The 24,284-nt window shown below is 41.9% G+C and overlaps 1 long non-coding RNA gene across 1 annotated transcript in view; it reads left to right on the top strand.

The window, feature by feature from the left end:
• The first annotated feature begins 19,452 nt into the window (after positions 1–19,452).
• The window catches only part of LOC134807763 (uncharacterized), a 38,985-nt gene continuing 34,153 nt past the window's right edge, over positions 19,453–24,284 (top strand). The window contains exons 1-2 of the long non-coding RNA XR_010149021.1: positions 19,453–19,681; positions 21,428–21,560. This is a non-coding gene — a long non-coding RNA (uncharacterized LOC134807763). The remainder of the gene's footprint in view (positions 19,682–21,427; positions 21,561–24,284) is intronic.

The following is a 24,284-nucleotide window of genomic DNA, read 5'->3' as shown; positions in this document are numbered from 1 at the left end:
TTATTCTTATAACCTTATGAAATAGGTATCATTATCAGAATTCTTTATATGACACATCACTTGTAGGAAGTGATATATTAATTTAGAAATATGACTCTTTCAACCTCACATTTTGTGAAAAAAAAAATGATTCAAGCTCTTCATCAGAGTATTTGCCATCATTAGACAGACCACTTTTCAAATAATCTAAATCCATCTGGCTATGCACATCACCTCCATTTAAATCCACAGGCACACTAGGAGATATTGTGGGTTTGGTTCCAGGTCATCACAATAAAGTAAATATCGCAATAAAATAAGTCACCCAGATTTTTTTGCTTTCCCACTGCATATAAAATTTATGTTTACACTATACTGTAGTCTATGTCTCAAAAAACAATGTACTACAGGGGAAAGGACAGTCTCTTCAATCTCTTGCCATACACAAAAATCAAATCAAAATGAATTAAAGACTTAAATCTAAGACCTCAAACTATGAAATTACTACAAGAAAACATTGGGGAAACTCTCCAGGATGTTGGTCTGGGGAGAGATTTCTTGAGCAATACCCCACAAGCACAGGCAACCAAAGCAAAAATGGACAAATGAGACAGTATCAAGCTAAAAAGCTTCCGCACAGCAAAGGAAATAATCAACAACAAAATGAAGAGACAACCCACAGAATGGGAGAAAATATTTGCAAACTACCTATCTGACAAGGGATTAATAACCAAAATATATAAGGGGCTCAAATCACATTATAGGAAAAAAAAGTAATAATCTGATTTAGAAATGGGCAAAAGATTTGAATGGACATGTAATGGCAAACAGGTATATGACAAGGCACTCAACATCACTGATCATCTGACAAATGCAAATCAAAACTACAATGAGATATCATCTCACCCCAGGTAAAATGGCTTATATCCAGTAAGACAGGCAATAACAAATGCTGGCGAGGATGTGAAGAACAGGGAACCCTCCTACACTGTTGGTAGGAATGTAATTAGTACAACCTCTATGGAAAACAGTTTGGAAGTTCCTCAAAAATCTAAAAGTAGAGCTACCATATGACCCAGTAATCCCACTGCTGGGTATATACCCCAAAGAAAGGAAATCAGTGTATCGAAGAGACACCTGCACTCCCATGTTTGTTGCAGCACTGTTCACGGTAGCCAAGACTTGGAAGCAACCCAAGTGTTCCTCAACAGACAAATGATTAAAGAAAATGTGGTACCAGCTCGGCACAGTAGCTCACCTCTGTAATCCCAGCACTTTGGGAGGCCGAGACAGGCAGATCACAGGGTCGGGAGATCGAGACCATCCTGGCTAACAAGGTGAAACCCCATCTCTACTAAAAATACAAAAAAAATTAGCCAGGCTTGGTGGTGGGCACCTGTAATCCCAGCTACTTGGGAGGCTGAGGCAGGAGAATGGCGTGAACCCTGGAGGCGGAGCTTGCAGTGAGCCAAGATCACACCACTGCCCTCCAGCCTGGGTGACAGAGCGAGACTCCATCTCAAAAAAAAAAAAAAAAAAACAGAAAAGAGAAAAGAAAATGTGGTACCTACACACAATGGAGTACTATGCAGCCATAAGAAACAATAAGATCCTGTCATTCACAACAACATGGATGGAATTGGAGGTCATTATGTTAAGTGAAACAAGCCAGGAGCAGAGAAACAAACTTCAGATATTTTCACTTATTTGTGGGAGCTACAAAATTAAAACAATTAGGCTGGGTGCCGTGGCTCACGCCTGTAATCCCAACACTTTGGGAGGCCAAGGAGAGGGGATCACCTGAGGTCAGGAGTTTGAAACCAGCCTGGCCAACATGGAGAAACCCCATCTCTACTAAAAATACAAAAATTAGTTGGGTGTGGTGGTGGGCGCCTGTAATCCCAGTTACTCGAGAGGCTGAGGCAAGAGAGTCGCTTGAATCTAGGAGGCAGAGGTTGCAGTGAGCCGAGATCGTGCCACTGCACTCCAGCCTGGGCGACAGAGCAAGACTCTGTCGCAAAAAAAAAAAAAAGAAAGAAAGAAAAGAAAAGAAAAGCAAGCAAGCAAGAAAGAAAAAAAGTAAAACAATTAAATGCATGGACACAGAGAGTAGAAGGATGGTTACCAGAAGCTGGGAAGGGTAGTAGCTGGAAGGTAGGGATAGTTAGTGGGTACAAAGAAATAGAAACAATGAATAAGACTTAGTATTTGATAGCACAACAGGGTGACTACAGTCAAAAATAATTTAATTGTACATTTTTAAATAACTAAAAGTATAATTGGATTGTTTATAACACAAAGGATAAATGCTTGAGGGGATGGATACCCCATTTACCCTGATAAGATTATTACTCTTTGCATGCCTGTATCAAAGTATCTCATGGACCCCATAAATATATACACCTACTATGTATCCACAGAACTTTTTAAATAAAAAACGATGTTAAAAGAGAAGTGAAAATAAATAGAAAACAGCAACAAAAATGTACATACTTTAATTTAAAAATACGTCATTGCTAAAAAAAATCAGAAAATTGGTGCCAATAGACTTGGTTGACACAAGGTTGCCACAAACCTCAGATTTGTCAAAAACACAGCATCTGCACAGCACAGTAAAGTGAAGCGTGCTAAAACAGGGTGTGCCTGTGACTTCCTTGAGATGCAGCCTTTTAAATCCATGACCCTAAGCCACAAAATATTAGGACCACCGTTTATTTTATCCGTCCCATAGAAGTACATTTACTTTAGGGTTTATGAAATATGATTGGAAAGTTCTTAAGCCTGCCTATGGGGTAACAGAAAGTCTTGGTTTTCATCACCTTACCTCTATAAGCATACAAAGCCAGAACTGATTGAAGTGGTTTCAGACTATAACATTTTCCTAAGTGGTACTTTGTTGAAAAAAGAAAGTGACTGAGAGGGCACCCAGCAGAAAACAAATAAAACAGCATGAGTTGAGAAGTTGTGACAGAGACCACATGACTAGCAAAACCTAATATATTTACCATCTGGCCCTTGACAGAGAAGTCTGCGGGCCCCAGGCTATGATAAAATGGGCACCCTGGAGTGGCCACCTTGATGGGCAGACTCTGTCCACATCCCATGCCAGTGCTCCTTTGGGGATCCTATGTTCATTTAGCAGTGATTTTTTTAAAAAAACATCCTATTGACTTTTGTGGAGTAATACTCACTTCTCCTTATCGTACCTAGGATGACTACTGAGAAAACTATCTTTAAATTGCTTTGGTATTTTCAGAAAAGGGAAAAAAAAAGATTACACTCACCAGGATAAAAACAGGTTTGACCTACAAGAGATTCTTTAAGTAAAAACATCTTAAGTTCTGTAGAGTGGGAGTCAATATGAAACCTTAATCTGGACTCAGAAAGCCCTGGCAGGGGGAGCCACTGACCAGGTGCAACCCCTGAGAGTGGGTGCTGCTGCTTCTGAGAACAATCCTGATCTGTAGAGCAGGGCTAAGAACACCTACCTTCCCAGGACTTTTGTGAGGATTAAAATGCCTGGCACAAACCAACACGGTGGGTCAAATGGGTAAGCCCAGAACTTTGGGAGGCTGAGGCAAGAGGATCACTTGAGGTCAGGAGTTTGAGACCCACCTGGGCAACACAGTGAGATCCTACCTCTAAAAGCAAGTAAATAAAATAAAATAAAAAACACAAAAATTAAAATGTCTGGGCCGGAGTAAAAATGAAACAAACCACATCAAAACTGAGAGGCTAAGAACAATGTGTAATTTCTGACAATTGCATGGGTTTCTGGATAGTTCAGCTGGCCTCATCTGAGCGCATATGGGCCTCTTCAGTCAACTTCAGTGGGCTGGGGGCCCCATCCACGGACTGCTCAGTCTCTCTCCTGGTTATTTAATCCTGGGTTTTGCCTTGGCTGCCACAAGGCGACCTCCAGGCATGCATTTGCCAAGCTGCCATTTGTGCCCCACTTCACAGTGTCCTAGAAACCCGAGCAAGCCCCACGGTCAAGCCCTGAGGCAACGTGGAGGCAACATAGCCTCTGACTCTTGGTGGGAAGAGGGGCGAAGGGTTCTCGGCCATACCCAAGGCCCTGCTTTTGCTCAGGATGATGCCTCATAAAAGACAGAATTTTGTGTTTTCTCCACCTACATCATCCTTGGTTCTTTTCTTTCATACCACAACCACCTTCCAAATGCCAGGAATGTTTTCATACGCTAGCATGATTCCCTTGCTGGGTATTAGACACTGCGCTGTACCCTATTAATAGGCGTGACTACCATGCTATTGCTATTCTCATCTTTCGGACTTAAGAAAGCTATGGAACTTGCCCATGATTAAGACTGCAAAGGAGTGGAGCAGGATTACAAGCTGAGCAGTCTGTGGATCCCACGCCTGTCCCAGCCAACACTGCAGTCTCTGCAACCAGTTTTATATCTCACAAGGGTCAGACTGAGCTTGGTAAATGACCCTCTGCCTAAGAGCCCATCTGCCATGCAACAGCGCTGAGTGTGGGCCCTGGAACTCAGAACAACTGTGGCTGTGCAGACCTGCCAGGAGTCAGGTATGAAGCCAGTCTCCTCTCGTGACTGACTGTTGGGCCCAGAACTGGACAATCCAACAGCCTGGAAGTTCTTCTCTTCAAGCAAGTTGAGTCAGCCCAGGTGCTCAGAGGGGTAGCTAATGGATGTGGGCTAACCATGAAATTGTGCCAATCTATTAGGTTGGTGCAAAAGTAATTGTGGCTTTTACCATTACTTTTGATTGTAAAAACCGCAATTACTTTTGCACCAACCTAATAGTGTGGCGTAATTTCGTGGTTAGCTTATGTCCATTAGTTCCCCTTCCCCCGAAAAACCTGACCCAAAAGCCAGAACGAAGTTAAAGTGGTGAAGGCAAATGTTATCCAGGATCACTGCAACAGGGGAAAAGAGACCCCACTATAGAAATGGGCTCCATTCTGAATACAGCAGGGAGAAGGGATTTATATAGCCAAGGAGCAGGAGTCAGAAGATGGAAAAACACTAATAGAAAATGGCACCAAGTCTGGGGAGAATACTCACTGAACAGACCTGGCAGGATTCCTGCTGAAGGCAGGCCAAGGTGATCAGACAGCAAAACTGCGCAGTGAAAAATTTTAAATAGGTGTCAAAGGTGGGGGATTCTTGTTAAAATGACTTAGCAAGATTCTTGCTGAAACTGGATTTTACATGGAAGAGCACCGATGGGTATTTACAGTCTGCCTAAAGTTTGGGTACGCAAAGAATCTTTGTTACTAGTTCCCTTTCAGAGAATCAGAAGTCCAAGTAAGCTTAATTAACTAGTTACAACTAGCCCTTCCTTGTTCTGGACTCTCTCAGTTTCAGCCATGAAAGTCCTCCTGGGGAACCACTCAGTCCTGGGCAAACTGGAATAGTTGGTCACCTGGTTACTAGACTGATCTGCTCTCTGCCTACGAGTCTCAGAAAACATTTGGTCCCTGAACAACTAATGGAATGAGAAAAGACTTCCTTGACCGATTTTGTTCACCACTCTGACGTCTGAGTCCAGTATGGAGCTTGGCACTAAGTGAGAGATCATAAAACACTTGTTGAGGACGGGGCCCGGTGGCTCATGCCTGTAATCCCAGCACTTTGGGAGGCCGAGGTGTGTGGATCACGAGGTCAGGAGTTCAAGACCAGCCTGACCAACAGGGTGAAACCCCGTCTCTACTAAAAATACAAAAATTAGCTGGGCATGGTGGCGTGCACCTCTATTCCCAGCTACTCAGGAGGCTGAGACAGGAGAATTGCTTGAACCAAGGAGGCAGAGGTTGCAGTGCACCGAGATCGCACCACTGCACTCCAGCCTGGGCAACAGAGGGAGACTCCGTCTCAAAAAAAAAAAAAAAATTGTTGAATAAATAAGCATGAATAAATGAATCTAGTTCAGAAGAGGTGGCCCTGATTCCTACCTCCCAAGTGGGTGGGCAAAGCTACGGAAGCCCAGAAATACCAGAAATATGGCCCAGGGTTCGCCCCTAGTGTACAATGAGGAGATATATGCCCTTCTGGTTGTTTCTAAAACAAGAAGGACCCGACAAAGTGACGGATATAAAAGACTCCTGAATGTCTAATTCAAATAACTCAAGTTTTACTTACATAAACAGTGTCTCCTAAAATCTTGTATAATCCTCTTGAAGTTATGGTTAGTAAAATTCTTACTCAACATTTTCATGAAGGAAGAAAAAAATCATGTTTTATGTGACCTAACTGCTTTAACTTAGACTTTCTGAATTATTACACATCAGGGAAGGAACTAAATAAACAAGCAGCTATTTTAGTCTCAACTAAAGCTCTGAGTAAATCAAAAGAGATTCATAAAGGTGAAGGGCAGCGCTTTGGACTACATGTTTATGTTTCCCCAAAATTCACATGTGAAACTCTAACCCCTAAGAGGGTGGTATTAGGAGGGAGATACTTTGGGGAGTGATTAGGCCATGAGGGTGGCACCCTCATGGATGAGATTAGTGCCTTTATGAGACACCAGAGAGCTGCTTTGTCCCTTCCACTATGTGAAGACACTGTGAGAGGATAACTGGGTTTTTTTGTTAGGTTTTTTTGTTTGAGTTTTTGTTTTTTTTGTTTTTTTTTTTTTGAGATGCAGTGTCACTCTGTCACCCAGGCTGGAGTGCAGTGGTGTGATCTTGGCATCTCGGCTCATTGAAACTTCTGCCTCCCAGGTTCAAGCGATTCTCCTGTCTCATCTTCCTGAGTAGCTGGGACTACAGGCACGCACCACCACACCAGGCTAATATATATATAGTAGACAAGGGGTTTCGCCATGTTGGCCAGGCTGGTCTTGAACTCCTGACCTCAGGTGATCCACCTGCCTCAGCCTCCCAAAGTGCTGGGATTACAGGTATAAGCCACCACACCTGGTTGAGGATAACTGTTTATAAGCCAGAAAGAGTGGCCTCACCAGGAACTGAACTGGCCAGCACCTTGATCATGAATTTCCCAGCCTTCAGAACTGTGAGAAATAAGCTTCTGTTGTTTAAGCCCCAAGCCTGTGGCCTTCTGTTATAGAAGCCTGAGTTTACTACGACTGGCAGTAAAGTCCAGCAGTTAAAGGCAGGCATAATGAAGTGGAGCAAACTTGCATTTGAATTCTGACTTGGACTCCTTCTAGCGGTGTGACATTGGGCATAGCATTTGAGACTAAGCCTTTTGTTTCCTCGCATACAAAATAGACATAGCACTGCCTGTCTTTTGGAATTGTGGTAAATATTCAACATGATACCATATCCTAGTGAGCCTAAGGATAGTTGTGGAATAATTATCCGTAAGCCCACATTCACTCTCAAAGTTTTCCTGGTTTGCATGAAATACTATACACCCACCCAATACTGAAAGTACTTAGCTTCAGGCCTCACACACAGCTATGAAGTACCACAGTTTAATATACTAACCTTTTCCTAAACTTTGCATTAATTTTTTAAATGTATACATTTTGAAATTATTTTAGCATAGTGCCAAAAAAATGATATCACAAAAAAGTTCAAGAATATGCCATGTTGTCATGCCACTTGGGCATCAGAGCCTGTAAAATAAAATGTCATTTTGGAAAAGGAAAGCACCCATAATGCCATCTTCACTTGTGTGGTAATGATGGAATACTAACACCTACACTGGGCTTTCTATGTGCCAGGAGCTGTTCAAAGTGCTTTACACTTATTAACACTTCCTAGTTCTCACGCAACTCTCTATGGGAGGCACTTGAATCGTCATCATTTTATGGAAAGGGAAACTGAGGCACGCAGGTCATCCATGTCAGCAGCAGAGCTAATACTGGAACATCATCAGTCTGACTCCGAAGTCTGTGCTTTTGACTCTGCTGAATATGTTAACAAGGAAACTCTCACCCCATTGGTTATAACATTTCTTATCTGTCAAGGGCTGGGAAACCAGGTAAAATAAGGCACACTTCACCAAACGAAAAGTGCTTCTATGGAGCTCAGACTTTGCAACACCGTTTTGACCCCTTGGGGTCTCTTTTTGTTGTTTATTTCCAAGTACTCAACTGTGTTCTGAGAGAGTTAGGTTCTGGATAGGTAGTGTGATTGGCTGAAAGAAAGGATTAACTTTCCCTTTTAAAAAATCAACATATTTTACCCAAGGGAGGATTGAGAATATCCTACCTCTCCATAAGGCTGATCATTTTTCTAATAACTACCTGGGTTTTTTTTTTTTTTTTTTTTCCAATCACACCTAGAGAAGACATGAGCTCCACTCTAAGATAATAGGAATGGCTCAGATTCTACTCATTAATATAATGATTCCATAACACAATGACAGATAAAAGAACTCTTTTTTTATTCTACTCAAGGCTGGTTTTACATAAAAATAGACCATAACTCAGAGTCTGTAATGTCTATGAAAAGGTTATACTCGTTACCATCCAAATAGGCTGAGCTAATACAAATTATATTTGTTACAATCCAAATAGATTAACCGGCCTTAAGGGCTTAGCTGTGTATTACACTTTTCAATTTTCTTATAATTAAATTAACATAAAATAGTCTTCACAAATAAATGGCTGTTTCAGAAAAGTTAAGCTCTGTTTAACAAAAATAGCCATTCTATTTACATGTGCAGCTACTCAGGTAGACCTGGGAATTGGAAGAGGCTCTTCTCTGTGGAGTGGACTCATGATCAAAAGATTAATAGACAGATCCCCTCTCACATGTCCTGCTGATGCCTCAGGCACCCCCAGAAGACAGCCCAAGGACAAACCCAGGCTCCTCTTGCATTGTCCTCTGGACTGAGGGCCTCCTGGACCAACCGCCTACTCTTCCCTGGGTGCTCCCAGCCATGCGCCACAGGGTGGAGCCTCAACTGGCTCACCTGTTAAATGGGAGACCCATGGCAGGTCTCCTCAGTCCTAGTGCTCCGTTTCCTGCCAGCCTCGAAGCTCATGAATAAAGGTTCTGCTGAAATTTTCTCAGCTCATCCCCCCTTTCCTTCTCCGGAAGCCTGGTCTCTGGGTATTTGCCTTCCAGCTGGAAATCCGGTTGAAATATTGCTTCTGTTTGTAAAACTCAAGATTCAAAATGTTGATGTTTTTGTTGAGGTGCCATTTTGTAATTCTGTCTGCCGATCAGCCTTTTGTTTTTTTCTATAGATGTCTTAAGGAATGGAAAGAAGTGGAACAAGTTATGTATCTGTTGCCATTTGAAACAATCAGAAGCTTGAGTTTCCTCAGTTCTTAAAGTCAAGAGGGAGAAAATTCACAAGGAAGAGATGGGAGCTTATGCTGCCTGTGAGCTCAGATGTCAGGCATGGGGCTGGGTGCCGTGTTGAACAACTTTAATTGCTTCATCTCATTTAATCTACTTATCATCCTGAGAATTAGGGAAACTTACTCAATTTCAAAAGGGGGAAGTAAAGGTCACAGAGCCAGTGTGAGTCAGAACAAGTTGTACAAAGGCAGAAGCAAGGAGACAGATTGGTAGAGGTGAAAAGCCCAGTGCATGGAGAAGCCCGGTCAGAGTATTACTGAAACCAGAAGCAGAGTGTCCGTCCATGATCTCATCATATACAGGGGGTATGCAGATAGCCTGAGCTTCACAATATGGTCAGTTCCCATCAATCTTGAGTGTTCTTCTTTGAGCTCAGTGACTCGACTTTATCAACAGTAAAATGTAGTCTAATTGAGCTATGTGATAATATAATGTAAACCCTCACACGAGCAGCCCTTTGTTTATCATTGTGATTATTTCCTTGGAAGTAAATAGAACTTAGAAGATATCTTGATTGACAGATGGCAGCTCCATCAATCTCTGCGAGCCCTTAGCAGCTGCCCACCTTTTGGGCAATCTAGTCTTTCCTCCTTGGCATCTCCACAAAAGGATGAGCAAGAAAAATAGAGATGAGGCTCAAAGGAGCCCATTTTGCTGCATGTCACCAGCTTTTGTCGAAGCTATGATAAGGGAGGAAGTCAAAAGTAATGGTGCAATAAAATGCCTAAATTATCTGGGGATCACTCATTTATGGCGCCCCTATTCCTCATCATCATGGATGAACAAGACCTGGATGCACATTTAATAAGATTAAAATGCTTTCATTCAAAGTGTTCCTGTGAAGCAAGTAGGTGAGAAACATTGCAATTTGCATTTTGTAGCTTTTCCCCTCTTTTGGTGTAGACAGTAGTAAAGTTATTCATCTTTACCTCCCAAGTGCGTAGCACAGAGTAGATGCTCAACAAATGTTGTTTTGAAAGCACAGGTTTGTGATGTTGTGCACAGGTTCTCAATGTTGGCTGCACATTGCTGTCCCCCAGGGAGCTTTCCTTGGAGATCCCCAGGAGACCATGACATGCAGCAAAGTTGGAGAACAATGAGAATTATCTGTGTTGCTGGAGGGCAGCTGTGACAGAGTGTCATGGCACAACAGCAGGGTCACAGGCCTGTTACCCTTTCCCAGTCAGATAAGGATCAGGAAACAGCACCCAACTGACAAGGCAGCTAGCTAGTGGGTGAGTTAAAAAACAAAACACCTGGGACACTGAGACAAGAAAAGGGAGTGAGATGAAAACTCTTTCAGAGGCTGAAGGCCAAGTTTTGTGCTATTTCTGATGGACCTCAACACCCTCAGCATAAAACAGGTGCCTCCTAAATGACAAGATTGGCCTCACCCTGGAGCATTGGAATGGATAAGTAGAAAGTGCATGGGCTTTAAAGACCAAGCTGTACTCCAATTCCATCCCCACTCTGCAAGCCTCGTGGCCTCAATGGGCTCATCTTTGAGATGGGGTCTGTCAGAGTTGTGGTGAGGTGGACTGAGGGGTCAGTCTGCATGAGGAATGGACACACAGTGGGCACCTGGTCTGATACATGCAATTTTACATTTACATACAAGCAAGTACATGTGTGTGCACATACACACACATGCGTGCACACATGCACGCGTGCGCGTGCACACACACACACGTGTCCTTCCCAAGCTTGTGCTGGCAAAAAAAACCTCAAGAGACCATTTTGGCCAAAGTCATCCTTGCCAAAACTGCTTCCTTTTTCTACACATAAACCAGTGTAAAAATGTCTCTTGCAGGGTCTCAGGCGGAAATAGTTGGGAAGGAGCTGCTGCTGTGATGCCTGACAAAATCAGCCTCCTCACTGCTATCCTCACACTTCTTGGCTCCTGCTTGTCCCAGCACATACCCCCAGGGCACTGGGGCAGCAAAGCCCCTGGGAGTCCACTCTGAGCAGCTCCAGCCACGCCTGGTAGGAGCCCTGCCTTCCCACCACCCACTTTCCCTCTCTGCTTTTCTTCCACTCGCTTGCCTGTGTGGTCCTTTCAGCCCATGCGGGGCTGACAGACAGGTCCCTGGCCTAAAGCATATCAGTTCATCCCACTGATCAAAAGCTAAATGACTCGTGCCTCCCTGGGCACTTTCTTTTTTGACTTTTTTTCCTTTGGAGCCTATGTTTAACTGATTCAGTAATTCTCCATTTCACCAGAGAGCAAGTTGTCTGGGGAATTCAGCATCAGTCTCCTCATTCCCAGAGCTGAAATCGATGTGTCCACCCTGTCCTATTATAAATGCACGACGTTCCTCGTGAGAATTACTGTGTGCCATAGACCCGCTCTTCACATGAAATTAGGCCACGCTTAAAACAAACAGCGTCGCAGACAGCGTGGGAGGAAAACAGTGGCCTACATATTAAGAAACTCTCGGAGCCTTCAATTTGAGATCTAAGCAGGATGAAATCCCTCCCCACACACCTGTGACATTTATCCTAAGAATACTTGGTAAAAATCGATTGTCAGAGTTAAAAAGGGCCCTTGGGATGACCTAGCCCAGGGATTATTAAGTAGGGACGGACATCAAAATCACCTGAGGAGGTTTTTCAACCTGAGCAAGAGATTCTGATTCACTAATTCGAGTTGGATTTTAACGGAATTAAAATGTTGCCAGTGGATGCTGTATTTTGCATTCACTATTTGGGTGGGTGGCGGAAGGAGGTTATTTTTATCATTGTCATTTTCTGCAAAGGGAAAAAGCACAAATTGTTCATGAATGATGGTTGTGCCTTTCACTTTTATTTTGTCATATGAATTCCCTGCACCCTCACAATCTTCGATTAAGTAAAGGAGCCAGAAAGTGGAAGAATGGTGGGCGCTCATATAGGAACAAAGGAAAGCCAACGAAGTTGAAATATTTGATCTTTTTCCCCAGGTCTTTGATAGAAGCCCTGTAACATTTCCTCTCCTGCCACTTCAATGGCTCATTCATGTCATTTCTTTGCTTCATTTGCCTTTCTCATCTTATAGATTTTTCCCCTTTACGGACTGCTTTTGGTCCCATTTCCCTCTCACCTTCCCATTCCCCTACTCAAATCCACCTGGATAAAAATGAAAATAACTACTGTATGTCAGACACTTGGTATTTCATGATGCAGGTCAAGGACCCACCCTTCAGGAAACTCAAAAAGGTGGCTTTGCCCTGAGGTCCTATCCAGGCCACTCCCTGTACAAAGTATAGCTTGGTGATTCTCAAACTTCTGCAAACCTAAAAAAAAAAGTCACCTTGGATAGCTTGTAGAAATGCAGACCCCCAGGCTTCACTGGACAGAATTTGATTCAGTGAGTATAAGGTGGGTGCCCAAAGGTTTAAAGAACACAGAACACAAAGGGATTATAATGCAGGTAGCCCAAGGAATAGATATCAAAGAAGGCTGGTGTGGTCCCAGAGCCCTCAGGTTCCTGTTTGCAACCTTAGTACCAAAAGCTCAACCACCAGCTCTGAACTCTCGATGTCTGCTTTGGTCCAGTGAGGATTCCCGTCACACCCACCTCACGGGGCCAGGATACCGACTAGATGAGAACATCATATAAAGCACCCACACAAGGCCTGGCCTGCACAGGCAGTGGCTTTATTATCATCTCAGCTGTTCTACACGCATTTTCAAAAATCAAGCAATTGCTTCTGATGAGTGTGATTTCAAGAGAAAATAAAACTCTAAGAAATTAAACTTTTGCCTTAACGTCAGTGTTCTTCCATGAAGCACCAGACCTGAAACTCGGGAACTTTAATGAGGGAAACGGTTTCCTTTGACCACTTCCTACTTCCAACATCACTTTTCTCTGTCAACTCTTCCATGTGGGCAAGATTCGTCTTTGTTAAAGACAATAATACATTTGCATTTGGCCTTTAGTTCTAATCTTCTTCATCATGTAAGGAATAAAGTCCAAGAAATGGCCTCAGTTCATCTGGCTAAGCTCCATTCCCCACCCCCCACCACCTGTCTTCTTCCCAGATGCATTTCCCCTTGTGCTCAATACCCAGCTCAAATGTCTTGTGCGGATATTATCTGTAGCTCTTTTCCCCACAATTTTATATAACTTTGGGTTCCTTTGTGTTTTTCCCACATTTTCTAGTCTTTTTTTTTTTTTTTTTTTTTGTCAATGTACATATCCATCTCATCCCCTGGGCCTAGCGTACTCTCTCTATACTCTCTGGACAGGAAACACGTCCTCAGGAGCCCTCAACCCCCAGCTTCTGACCCGCAGCATGATGGGCATTAGACCCTCAGTGATGTGTAAACAGGACCTGAACTTCTGACTCCTTAGGATCAGAAGTGAGAAATGAAAAAAGTACTGGGGAATTACCTAACATTTGGATGAGGGCACCTGATATATAAAGCAAAAACAAAACAACTCTTCTTTCATGGTTTTAGCCACATCTCCTCCCACTTCAGTCAATGCTTCAGTTGCAATGCTTAATTACAAATGCATGCTTGACTCCCCCCATAGTTACAGTACAGACTGAGAAGAATCTAGCTCTTCAATGGCTCAGGAAATGAAAGGTAGAAACAACCTCCCCAGATGTAGCTAGGCCTAATGTGTCCCTGTTTTTTTTTTTTTTTGTGTGTGTGTGTGTGTGTGTTTTTGAGACGGAGTCTTACTCTGTCGCCCAGGCTGGAGTACAATGGCACAATCTCAGCTCACTGCAACCTCTGCCTCCCAGGTTCAAGCGGTTTTCCTGCCTCAGCCTCCTAAGTAGCTAGGACTACAGGCACCCACCACCACACCCAGCTAGTTTTTGGATTTTTAGTAGAGACAGGGTTTTACCGTATTGGCCAGGCTGGTCTCGAACTCCTGACCTCAGGTGATCCACCAGCCTCGGCCTCCCAAAGTACTGGCATTACAGGCGTAAGCAACCTTGCCTGGCCTATGTCCCTGCTATACACAATTTCAGTGCCCAGGATATTGCTTAGCACACCATGGGTACCCAATAGATATTTATAAAATGAATAACCATGCATATCTGTCATTTTATTAGTATCCTTCCAAGCCACAGTCATTGGTTACATGGTGTTGTTTGGGAATTTTTGCAATATGGGGGGCAATTGATTTATGCGAAATTTTATATATTGATTCCAAATATAAATAACTTGCATTTGTGGTTTATTTAACTCTTGAACACTATATTTGTTTCCTGGGGCTGCCATAAAGAATTGCCACAAGCTGAGTGGTCTAAAACAACAGAAATGTATTCTGCATGGTTCTGGAAGCTGGAAGGCTGAAATTAAAATGCAGGTGGGACCATGCTCTCTCTGAGGTCTCTAGGAAAGAATACTTCCCGGATGCTTCCATCTTCTGGTAGTTGCCAGCAATCCCTAGTGGCTGGCTTGTAGATGCAGCACTTCCATCTATGTCTCCATCTTCACGTGGCCTTCTCTCCTGTGTGTCTGTGTCCAAATTTCCTTCTTCTTAGAACACCAGTCATATTGGAATAGGGCACACCTTGGGCCCTACAGGAAGTAGGGCCCTGCCCTTATGATCCCATTTAACTTGAATTACCTCCTAAAATCCTGGTCTCCAAATACACCTCTTCTTAGCTTGATTATATCTACAGGTATTTCCCAATAAGGTCGTATTCACAGGTTCCCAGTGAACATGAAGTTTGAGGGACACTGTAACACTATTCAACCCAGTACAGACATCTTCTTGACCTGAGAACTGTGAATGTGTAGTACGCTGAAATTTTCCTCAGCCAGTTCTTTTATGGGGGAAAAGCAGTTTTATATTTCCCAAAAGCCTTGACCTTAACAGTTAATTGGAGGAAGGTGTTAGGGTGGGAGATGAATGTGATGACCATTCAAGAGTGTGTCCATCTGCACTAGGAGGAGGGTGAGGAGGGTCTCATCACAGAGAGAAGACCCTTGAGTCATGGAGCTAAGACAGTCAGGGAAAGGGACAGGATAGAAAGGGTTAGGTCTCTACACCCTGGTGACCCCCTTTAAAATTTCAGAGTTGGAAGGTGTCTTCGTTAGCTTGAGTTGCCATAACAAAATACCATGGGCCACGTGGCTTAAATAATGAAAACTTATTTTCTCAAGAGTTCTGAGGGCTGGAAGGACAAGATGAGGGTGACAGAATGGTCATTTCTGGTGAGGCTCCTCTCCTTTTCCACAGACGGCCCACTTTGTGCTGTGTCCTCACATGGCCTTTGCTCTGTGAGTGCCCATCCCTGGTACCTCTCGTCTTATAGGTACACTAGTCCTATAGGATTAGGGCCCTGCCCTTCTGATCCCATTTAACCTGAATTACCTCCTAAAAGCCCTGTCTCCAAATACAGTCACAATGGGGGTTAGGACTTCAACATATGAGTTTTGGGAGGATGCAATTCAGTCATAGCAGACAGAACCTTGGAAGTCATTGCAGGTGAGGACCGTTCTGCCAGGTCCAGAGATTTGATAAAGGTCTCTCCGGTTGGAAAGGGTCTCATGTTCCTGATGCTCCTCCACTCTGCTAGAGCCTCAAGTTGAGTCTTTTGACTTTCCCTTTTGCTTTACTCTTCTCAAAACACAGAAAAATAAATAAATATCTCTCAAATAAGCAAACATAGATGGCAACCTCTTCATTTTGACTTATGCCTAAAGACAATATATAGGAGTTTGAGCTACAGTCTCCTTTGAGGCAGAAACCAAACAAAATGCATAACCCATGTTGGATTCCCCATGAACCCAGCACTGGTCTTACACAGAGTAGGCATGCATAAGTACAGATACTAGTAATATTAAGAACAAAATTGTATTTAGTACTTATACTAAGTGCTTTACATATATTAAGTCATTTAATCCTCACTATAATTTCATAGATAGATTCTAGTATAAGTGGCATTTTGCAGATAAAAAAATCAAGGAGGCTGGGCACGGTGGCTCATGCCTGTAATCCCAGCATTTTAGGAGGCTGAGATGGGCAGATCACAAGGTCAGGAGATGGAGACCATCCTGGCTAACACGGTGAAACCCTGTCTCTACTAAAAATACAAAAATACAAAAAAAAAAAAAAATTAGCCAGGCGTGGTGGCGGGTGCCTGTAGTCCCAGCTACTCAGGAAGCTGAGGCAGGAGAATGGTATGAACCCGGGAGGCGGAGCTTGCAGTGAGCCGAGATCACGCCACTGCACTCCAGCCTGGGCGACACAGCAAGACTCCGTCTCAAAAAAAATAAAAAATAAAAAATAAATCAAAGCACAGGGAAGTTTATTAATTTATTTGTTTCATTAATGTATACATGAGAGAATGGATCAAGACATTTAAAGACTGCTCTAAGCTCTATGCTTCAACACTGCATAGCCATATCATTTATTTTATTTACAATATTTGGATATAGATTTTTTATGTATTTAGGAGTTGTTATTGTTTGATTATTGTTGTTAAAGGTAAGAGAATACCAGGCAAATCACACTAATAATAAAGTCACTAACTATAAGTATTCAACTCTTTATATCAGTGTATTTATATCACTACCCAGTATACATACTTTTACTAAAACAAGTTGCCCAAAAATAATACTTAGCCTTACTATATACAGTAATGTACTCTGCTATTTTCTCTTGTATTCTATTTTGGTCTATTTAGTTTATCTATTGAAGTTTTCAATGCAGATCATGACCAACCAAGTAGCGATTTCAAGAGCCACAATCCAGTCACAGTCAGCTACTATGTATATACAGCATCTATGTATTACATATATAGCATCTATATTATATATTTATATACATATTACATTTTTCTCAACAACATACACATGCATATATACACCTAATAAGTAGAATTTTCTTTTTCCCTCAGCTGCTGAAATTCAGGAGTATAAAGATGTTATAATATGTGTACATTTTAAAGCTTCCAGAATATTTAAAAAAATGCTTTGTCGTTACCCTAAAGTAAAAGGGACTAACATATTTCAGAGGTTAGGCTTTGAGAAGTCATTTAATTTTTCCCCAGTCTTCTCTCACAGTATGTTTCCTTTTGTTGGATGTGACTTTCCTAATAGGAACATATTTTATAGTTAAACAATTCAGGTCAGACATCAGATTGTGTCTCCATTTAAGTACTAAATTGCATCAGACGCCAAAATGCCTCCTAAGATTCTGGTGGTGAATCGAGTTTCTGTGAATGTTCAGAACTGCAGGAAACCCTGTTTTCTTAACATGAAATCTGTTACATAATGAACTTCTGCAGAGGGTAAGATCCAAAGCTGAAAAAGTGATGCGGTTTGATACATTGTCAGAAGCAATAGTGCGACATGGAAGATTTGATCTTCCAATGCTGTGGAGAAAAGAATAAATAAAGGAATAAATTAAGATGTGTCTTGGAATGGTGTGCTCAGGAAGGAGATATATTAACAGGCAGGTATAGAACAGTAATAGCCTAGGAAGAGCTAATGTATTGAAAAGGATGATAAAGAGATAGGTTTGAAGCATTCCCTATTTATATATTATTTTTAAATATGCCAAAGAAAAGGAACCCGTGCACACCCAGTTGAACCGAAATGTTGTTTCCTGAAAATACTCAGATCTTATTTAGAGGAGTAAATGTTTTATGAAGACCAGAGGCATACAAGTAAGCATATCACCACAGAATTTAAAAGTTGTGAGAACTCCTTTTTAAAGAGTCCCATTGATATCAGTTTCCTTTCCCTCAAAAAAATGTTAGTTCCATTGCTCTTCTTTCTTCCTAAAGCAAGTTACAGTCGTCTTTGGATGAGCCATGCCGAGAGAGGGTTCTACCAGCACTGGCTCATCCAACACTTTATTTGTATGCAGCACTGAGTCCACTTTATCAGAGCAGTGCTCCTAAAGCTGGCAAATTTGTGTGCTCCACTCCCTGAGGAACTTCCTGGAAGCCTGGGGTAAGTCATGGAGGGGCCGACAAAAGTCGCTAATACTGCAAATAGATCACCTGTTTGTGGTTCATCAAGACTTTAGTCCATTGATTCTCAAACTTGAACAGGCATCAGAAACACCTGGAGGGCTTGAGAAACCCCAGACTGTTGAGCCCATCTCCAGGGTTCTGATTCAGTGGGTCTGGGGTGGGGCCAGAGACTTTGCATATTCAACAATTAACACACTTTGAGAATCAATGCTCTGGTCCCATTCTGTGGAGTTAGGACCTTAAAGTTAATATCAAATTAAGGTGTAGAGCCTCCCTGATTTCTTTAGAGACCCCAGCTACAAACTGGTGATCAAATTGACTGAAGGCCAAAGATCACAAATGAAAATGATCAGCAAATAAGTACAAAAGGCAACTATTATAATCGCAAAAATGCTGTGAGTTTCTCAAGGTTGTATCTTTCAAGAAAGGAAGGGAAAAGAAAGTTGTATGAGACGTAATGACCATACAAGTAAATGGTGTGGACCGCATTCTCCCTTTTTTAATAAATAGCTGACGTATCCTCATGTCACCAAAGAGCAAGAGAGGTGGCACATGGATCACACAAGCAACCTGTAATTTATCTGCAGCTAAAAATAAAGATTTCAGAGTACAAATGCTGTGAAACACAGGAGATGTTAAAATAGAAAGAGAGAGAGAGATAAGGAGAGAAAAAGTGAGAGAAAGAAAGAAAAGTTGAGCAGGGTAATTGAGAGAAACAGTCCTCTGGCGAAGACAGCCCTGTCTCTCTGAAATAGTTTATCAACTGATTCGGGGGCAGGAGGCTGACTGCAGCAAGCCTAAATGTGATTCCATTTCCCACAATGCCACAGGGTGGTTCACACAGAACAAAGCTCCGCTTCTTTACCTAAGAGTGCCAGGTAAGCCGTCGGAAACAGCCACCGTCAGTGGGAGGAAAGCAGATTGCTTTAAGAGAAAAAGGCTTTATTAAAATTCAAAGAAAAAAATAAGCTGAGATGATTTAGAAAGCATTATGCATTTATTGAACAAACACTGCTAAAGACATTTCAGCAAACTGTGTGTTTAAAAAGTAATAAATAGCTATTGTGCTTACTTCATAAACTTGTCAGACTGTCTTCATTTTATTTTCCTGAACAAACTGAATTTCTGTACTGCTCATCCCCAGCCAGTTAATAAATACATCACCCTAAAAAGTGCTGTGGTATTAAATTTACAGCAGATAAAATATGGATGAAGTTGCTGTGCCTCAGGTACATCAAGTGTGATTTAATATCTCACACTCCTCTTATGAGGAGTAAAAGATTATTCGGCTGCTTCAACCGCCAGAGAGCGAGGTGACCTTTGCCCCCAAGTAACAGCCACTCAGCAAATAGCACCAAATGAAGACGGAGAATAACATATAGATTTGCCATAAGAAAAAATGGATCTAAATCCATATATCAAATCTGCTGATCAGAGCTCTAGAGAAATGCTTCACAATCCTTAGCAAGCACTTGCAGGAAGTTTGGGCAGAAAGAAGACCTTTCTGAAGGTATACAGGATATTTTGGTTTTTCAATTTTTTACTTTGTTACTATTATCCTTATTGGTCTTTCATATCATTGGAATAAAATCTCCTTAGAATAAAGTGCTCTTTGACTTAATGTCTTAGTGGTGAGTATTTTCTTCTCTCTGGAGAAAGTATAACCTCTTTGAGCATTTCAGAGATCCAGAGAATCTTATAAATGAAGGCGTTGTTCCCCAGCGAAATTTCTCAACAATCTGATTTAATTTATATCTTTTTTAAAAGTTCCATCTAAAATGATAAAAAAAAAATCTCCAAGGAAAACGTTTGTTAGCACAGAAAATAAATTCTTATGATTAACATTCTACCATCCAAAAAGGCTGGTGACTGAGAGAGTTCTCTACACTTCAAAGGTAGGAGAGGAATGAGTTTTAAAACAAGGGTAAAAAAAAAGAAGCAAATTGCTGCTGAGCTATTTTTATTTCAAATATATAAAAGTAGAGTTGGTAAGTGCCATGTATAAATCTTCAAAGTGCTGATTGCCAAGGGTCTTCCTCCAAAGACTGCTGTGAAAAAATAAACTTCGGCAATTAAAGCGGCTTTTTCCTTTCGCCATGAAGTGAGGGAAGTGGCCGGGTGTCCCAGGGGCTCCTGGTATCCTCTGTGTTCCCAGGCAGTGGTGAGCCTTTGCTAATTTCAAAACTCTCTTCAGCTCTGGGCCTTCGCAAATAAAAGCTTCTGTCACCTCCCCTAAAATGTGACTGCTCCACGGTTTGAGGTTTTGTGTTTGTTTATTTGTTTTTCACTGGGCACTTTTGTGCTCAGTTGGTAATTGGTTTTACTGAGCCAGAGGGGGCTGGGGACAAGGCTGTTTATTTCAACTTCCTTCAATGGTGAATAGTGAGGCAGTGGCACTAGCAGATAGGTTCACACAAACGCTATGATTCTTAACATATATGAATTTGGAGGGAAATAGTCCAAAATCAGATGAAAGAGGGGATTGAGTAGGGTGGTTTGGTGGGCGGGGGGGGGGGGGCAGGGAGGGGGAGGTGTGTGTTTGTGTTTGTGTGCAAGAGCCTATTTATAATAGAAGATTTCCTACCACAAATGAACATTCTCTTGAAAGCAGATGTGCTGGACAGGCCTGCACCCCCTTCCTAGACTGGCCCAGATGTCACTGAGTTCAACGGCTGTTCATCTCTGCACCCTTCCAAATAAGCGCTTTCCCCATTCCAGCTGTACAATGGATTGGTCAAGGCAGGGTGACATTTCTTGAGTGACAGATGTGTCTACTGCTGTGGCAGCACCGGCCCGCCCACTCGCTGGCAATCTCTGGTTCCAGGAGGAGCAGTACTATTTCCTTTGTTTGCCTCTGTGGGGAGAGGTGAACAGGGCTGGCTGAGGGTAGGGGTTTGAGCGAAACCGCTGGGAAGAGAGGAAAAGAGAGACCACCTCCTTATGCCAGGGATTATTTTCTTTTTAAAATATATATGTGCACATTGTGAACATAGAAGAATTTACGCCAACTGGCAAGGATCTAGAAGTTGTGCAGGGCTGGGAAGGTTTTAAAGGCGTGCAACTTCAAATCCCATGACAGAAAGCCTCCTCACGTCAGTCTTTCCCAAATTGACCAGACAGGGAAGGAAAATTGCATTGGGACCACCGAGGAAAGGAAAATGATGTCCTGATTTCTAAATATCATAATAGATTCCAAAGGCTAATTTCTCTTTTCAAGCTATTTTATTTTTATTTTTTGTTTCCCTCCTGTCCCCAGCTTATATTAATAAATCATCTTGTCAACTGTTTCTCAATGTGGAATGTGTTCCTCAAAAATCTGCTGAGAAATCAGGATCCCCGGGGATTTACGTGCACCTTGCGCTGTGATGACCAGCAAGAGCCCCGCCTGAGTAGGTCCTGAAGGGAGTCTCTTCAATTAAGGGTCTTCCTTTTTCTTTTCATATAAGTTGAATAGATCTACATGTGAGCAATATTGACTGAGGTTCTGCACTGTATTTGCAAAACTAGCTTTGCGGGGAATAAACTTGACTAACTGGAAATGATCCCATGGTAATTAATCAGCATTTCAAAACCACAGTGGCCATTTATTTTCTAATTTTTTAAAAAGCTAACAATATCATTAATTATTCCTTTTATGAGTCTTGATAATGGCTGTTTACTGGCAATACATTAATATTACACTATCAGGGACATAACACTCCCGCATATCATAGCACTGTTGTTTTCAACAGGCCACAACATCGATCTCTGCAGTTCTATCCTGAGAAACCCGACTACAGGTGTCACACAAAATCTTGCAACTCCTGGTGCTTCAAGTCAGAGGCACCACTTTTGATTTTTGCCTACCTCTCCTCTGCTAAGGCCCTTCCCTGGAATGTGCCCTCTTGGCATCAACCTGTAACCGATAAGACATGATCTCAGCACTTAACGTTTCTAATCCAAAAACCTACTCCGGTCCTACTGTCAAATGAAGTTGCAACTAATCGTTTATTGTTTAAAGTTTTGCTTTGTTTTTAATTCAACTTAAAACCCAGGTCACATGCTGGTGTATTTTTCAGTAGATTTTATTTTTTAGAACAGAACTTTAGAGCCTTTCTGGTACATTTTTAATATTGTCTTTTGATTTGTTTTATTTGTTATTCAATCAATGTCACTGAATATATTTAGAAATTATAGGCCGGGCGTGGTGGCTCATGCCTGTAATCCCAGCACTTTGGGAGGCCGAGGCAGGTGGATCACAAGGTCAGGAGATTGAGACCATCCTGGCTAACACAGTGAAACCCCGTCTCTACTAAAAATAGAAAAAATTAGCCGGGAGTGGTGGCGGGAGCCTGTAGTCCCAGCTACTTGGGAGGCTGAGGCAGGAGAATGGCGTGAACCTGGGATGGGGAGCTTGCAGTGAGCTGAGATCGCGCCACTGCACTCCAGCCTGGGTGACAGAGCGAGACTGTCTCAAAAAAAAAAAAAAAAAGAAAAGAAATTATAAACCATGGCTTTTGAGCTATATGGATGAGAATTTGCAGTCCTGAAACAATGATGAAGGAAAAAATATCATTTAGAATTGTAATGATGCTATGACTAAAAAACATATATATATGAAAAGCTAAAGAAAAGAACAGACATAGAAATAAAGATCCTTAGAATTTACAAAGAAACTACATTATTCAATGTTGTCCTTAGGGAAAAAAAAAGCCTTATAGATAAAATTAGTGGATGAAAAGGAAAAAATAGTTTTTGAGTATTTACTATATGTCTACACACATCTAGTGGCCCCTCTAAAATGTTGTACCAAATAATACCCTTCATATCCATTTAGGAGAGAACACCCACTTTCACAAATATGAAAAATGCTGATTATTCTCATTATTTTAAATTTGTGATAAATTGTATCATGCTTTAAGTTGTAATTAACTGATTTCTGATGTTTGAAGTTTTTTGCATGTATTTTTCTCTAGTGACCTTCTTCATGACTTTATTTGTCTGTTAGGATATTCATTTTTTTTCTTATTGATGTAGAAAAGCTGCTTTATATTTAAGAATGAATGTTAACTTTTGTCATTTAATTACAAGAATGTTCCCCAAGTTTGTTATTTGCCTTCTATTTTGGAATTAATTTTGCTTTGTTAGTTGTTATTGTAATATAGAAATTAGGGGTGGGAGTTGCTTAATTTTTGTATATTATAGTATGGTAGAATGTATTAGACTTTCCTTTACACTTTCTGTCTCTAGTGTAATTCAGTGTAGGCTCTCCCATCCACTTCAACATTATATATTCACCTTGTATTAGTCAGGGTTCTCTAGAGGGACAGAACTAATGGAATACATATATAATCCCAGCACTTTGGGAGGCCGAGATGGGTGGATCACGAGGTAATGAGATCGAGACCATCCTGGCTAACACCAGAGTGAAACCCCGTCTCTACTAAAAATAACAAAGAAATTAGCCGGGCATGGTAGTGGGCACCTGTAGTCCCAGCTACTCGGGAGGCTGAGGCAGGAGAATGGCATGAACCCAGGAGGCGGAGCTTGCAGGGAGCCAAGATTGCACCACTGCACTCCAGCCTGGGCGACAGAGCAAGACTCCATCTCAAAAAGTAATAATAATAAATATATATTATATATATATATGTGTATGTGTATATATATATGTGTGTGTATATAAATATGTGTGTGTGTGTGTGTGTGTATATATATATGGGAGTTTATTAAGTATCAACTCACACGATTATAAGGTCCCACAATAGGCTGTCTGCAGGCTGAGGAGCAAGGAGAACCAGTCTGAGTTTCAAAACTGAAGAACGTGGAGTCTGATGTTCGAGGGCAGGAAGCATCCAGCACGGGAGAAAGATGTAGCCTGGGAGTCTAGGCTAGTCTCTCTTTTCACGTTTTTCTGCCTGCTTTTATTCTAGCTGCACTGGCAGTTGATTAGGTGGTGCCCACCCAGATTACGGGTGGGTCTGCCTTTCCCAGCCCACTGACTCAAATGTTAATCTCCTTTGGCAACACTCTCACAGACACATCCAGGATCAAGACTTTGTATCCTTCAATCCAATCAAGTTGACACCCAGTATTAACCATCACAAGCCCACCCCTTGTCAACTTGAACCCATATA

The sequence above is a fragment of the Pan troglodytes genome, chromosome 12, assembly GCF_028858775.2.
Source record: "Pan troglodytes isolate AG18354 chromosome 12, NHGRI_mPanTro3-v2.0_pri, whole genome shotgun sequence".
NCBI lineage: Eukaryota > Metazoa > Chordata > Mammalia > Primates > Hominidae > Pan > Pan troglodytes.
The sequence above is the reverse complement of the archived record's forward strand: the minus strand, read 5'-3'. Positions and strand labels throughout refer to the sequence as shown.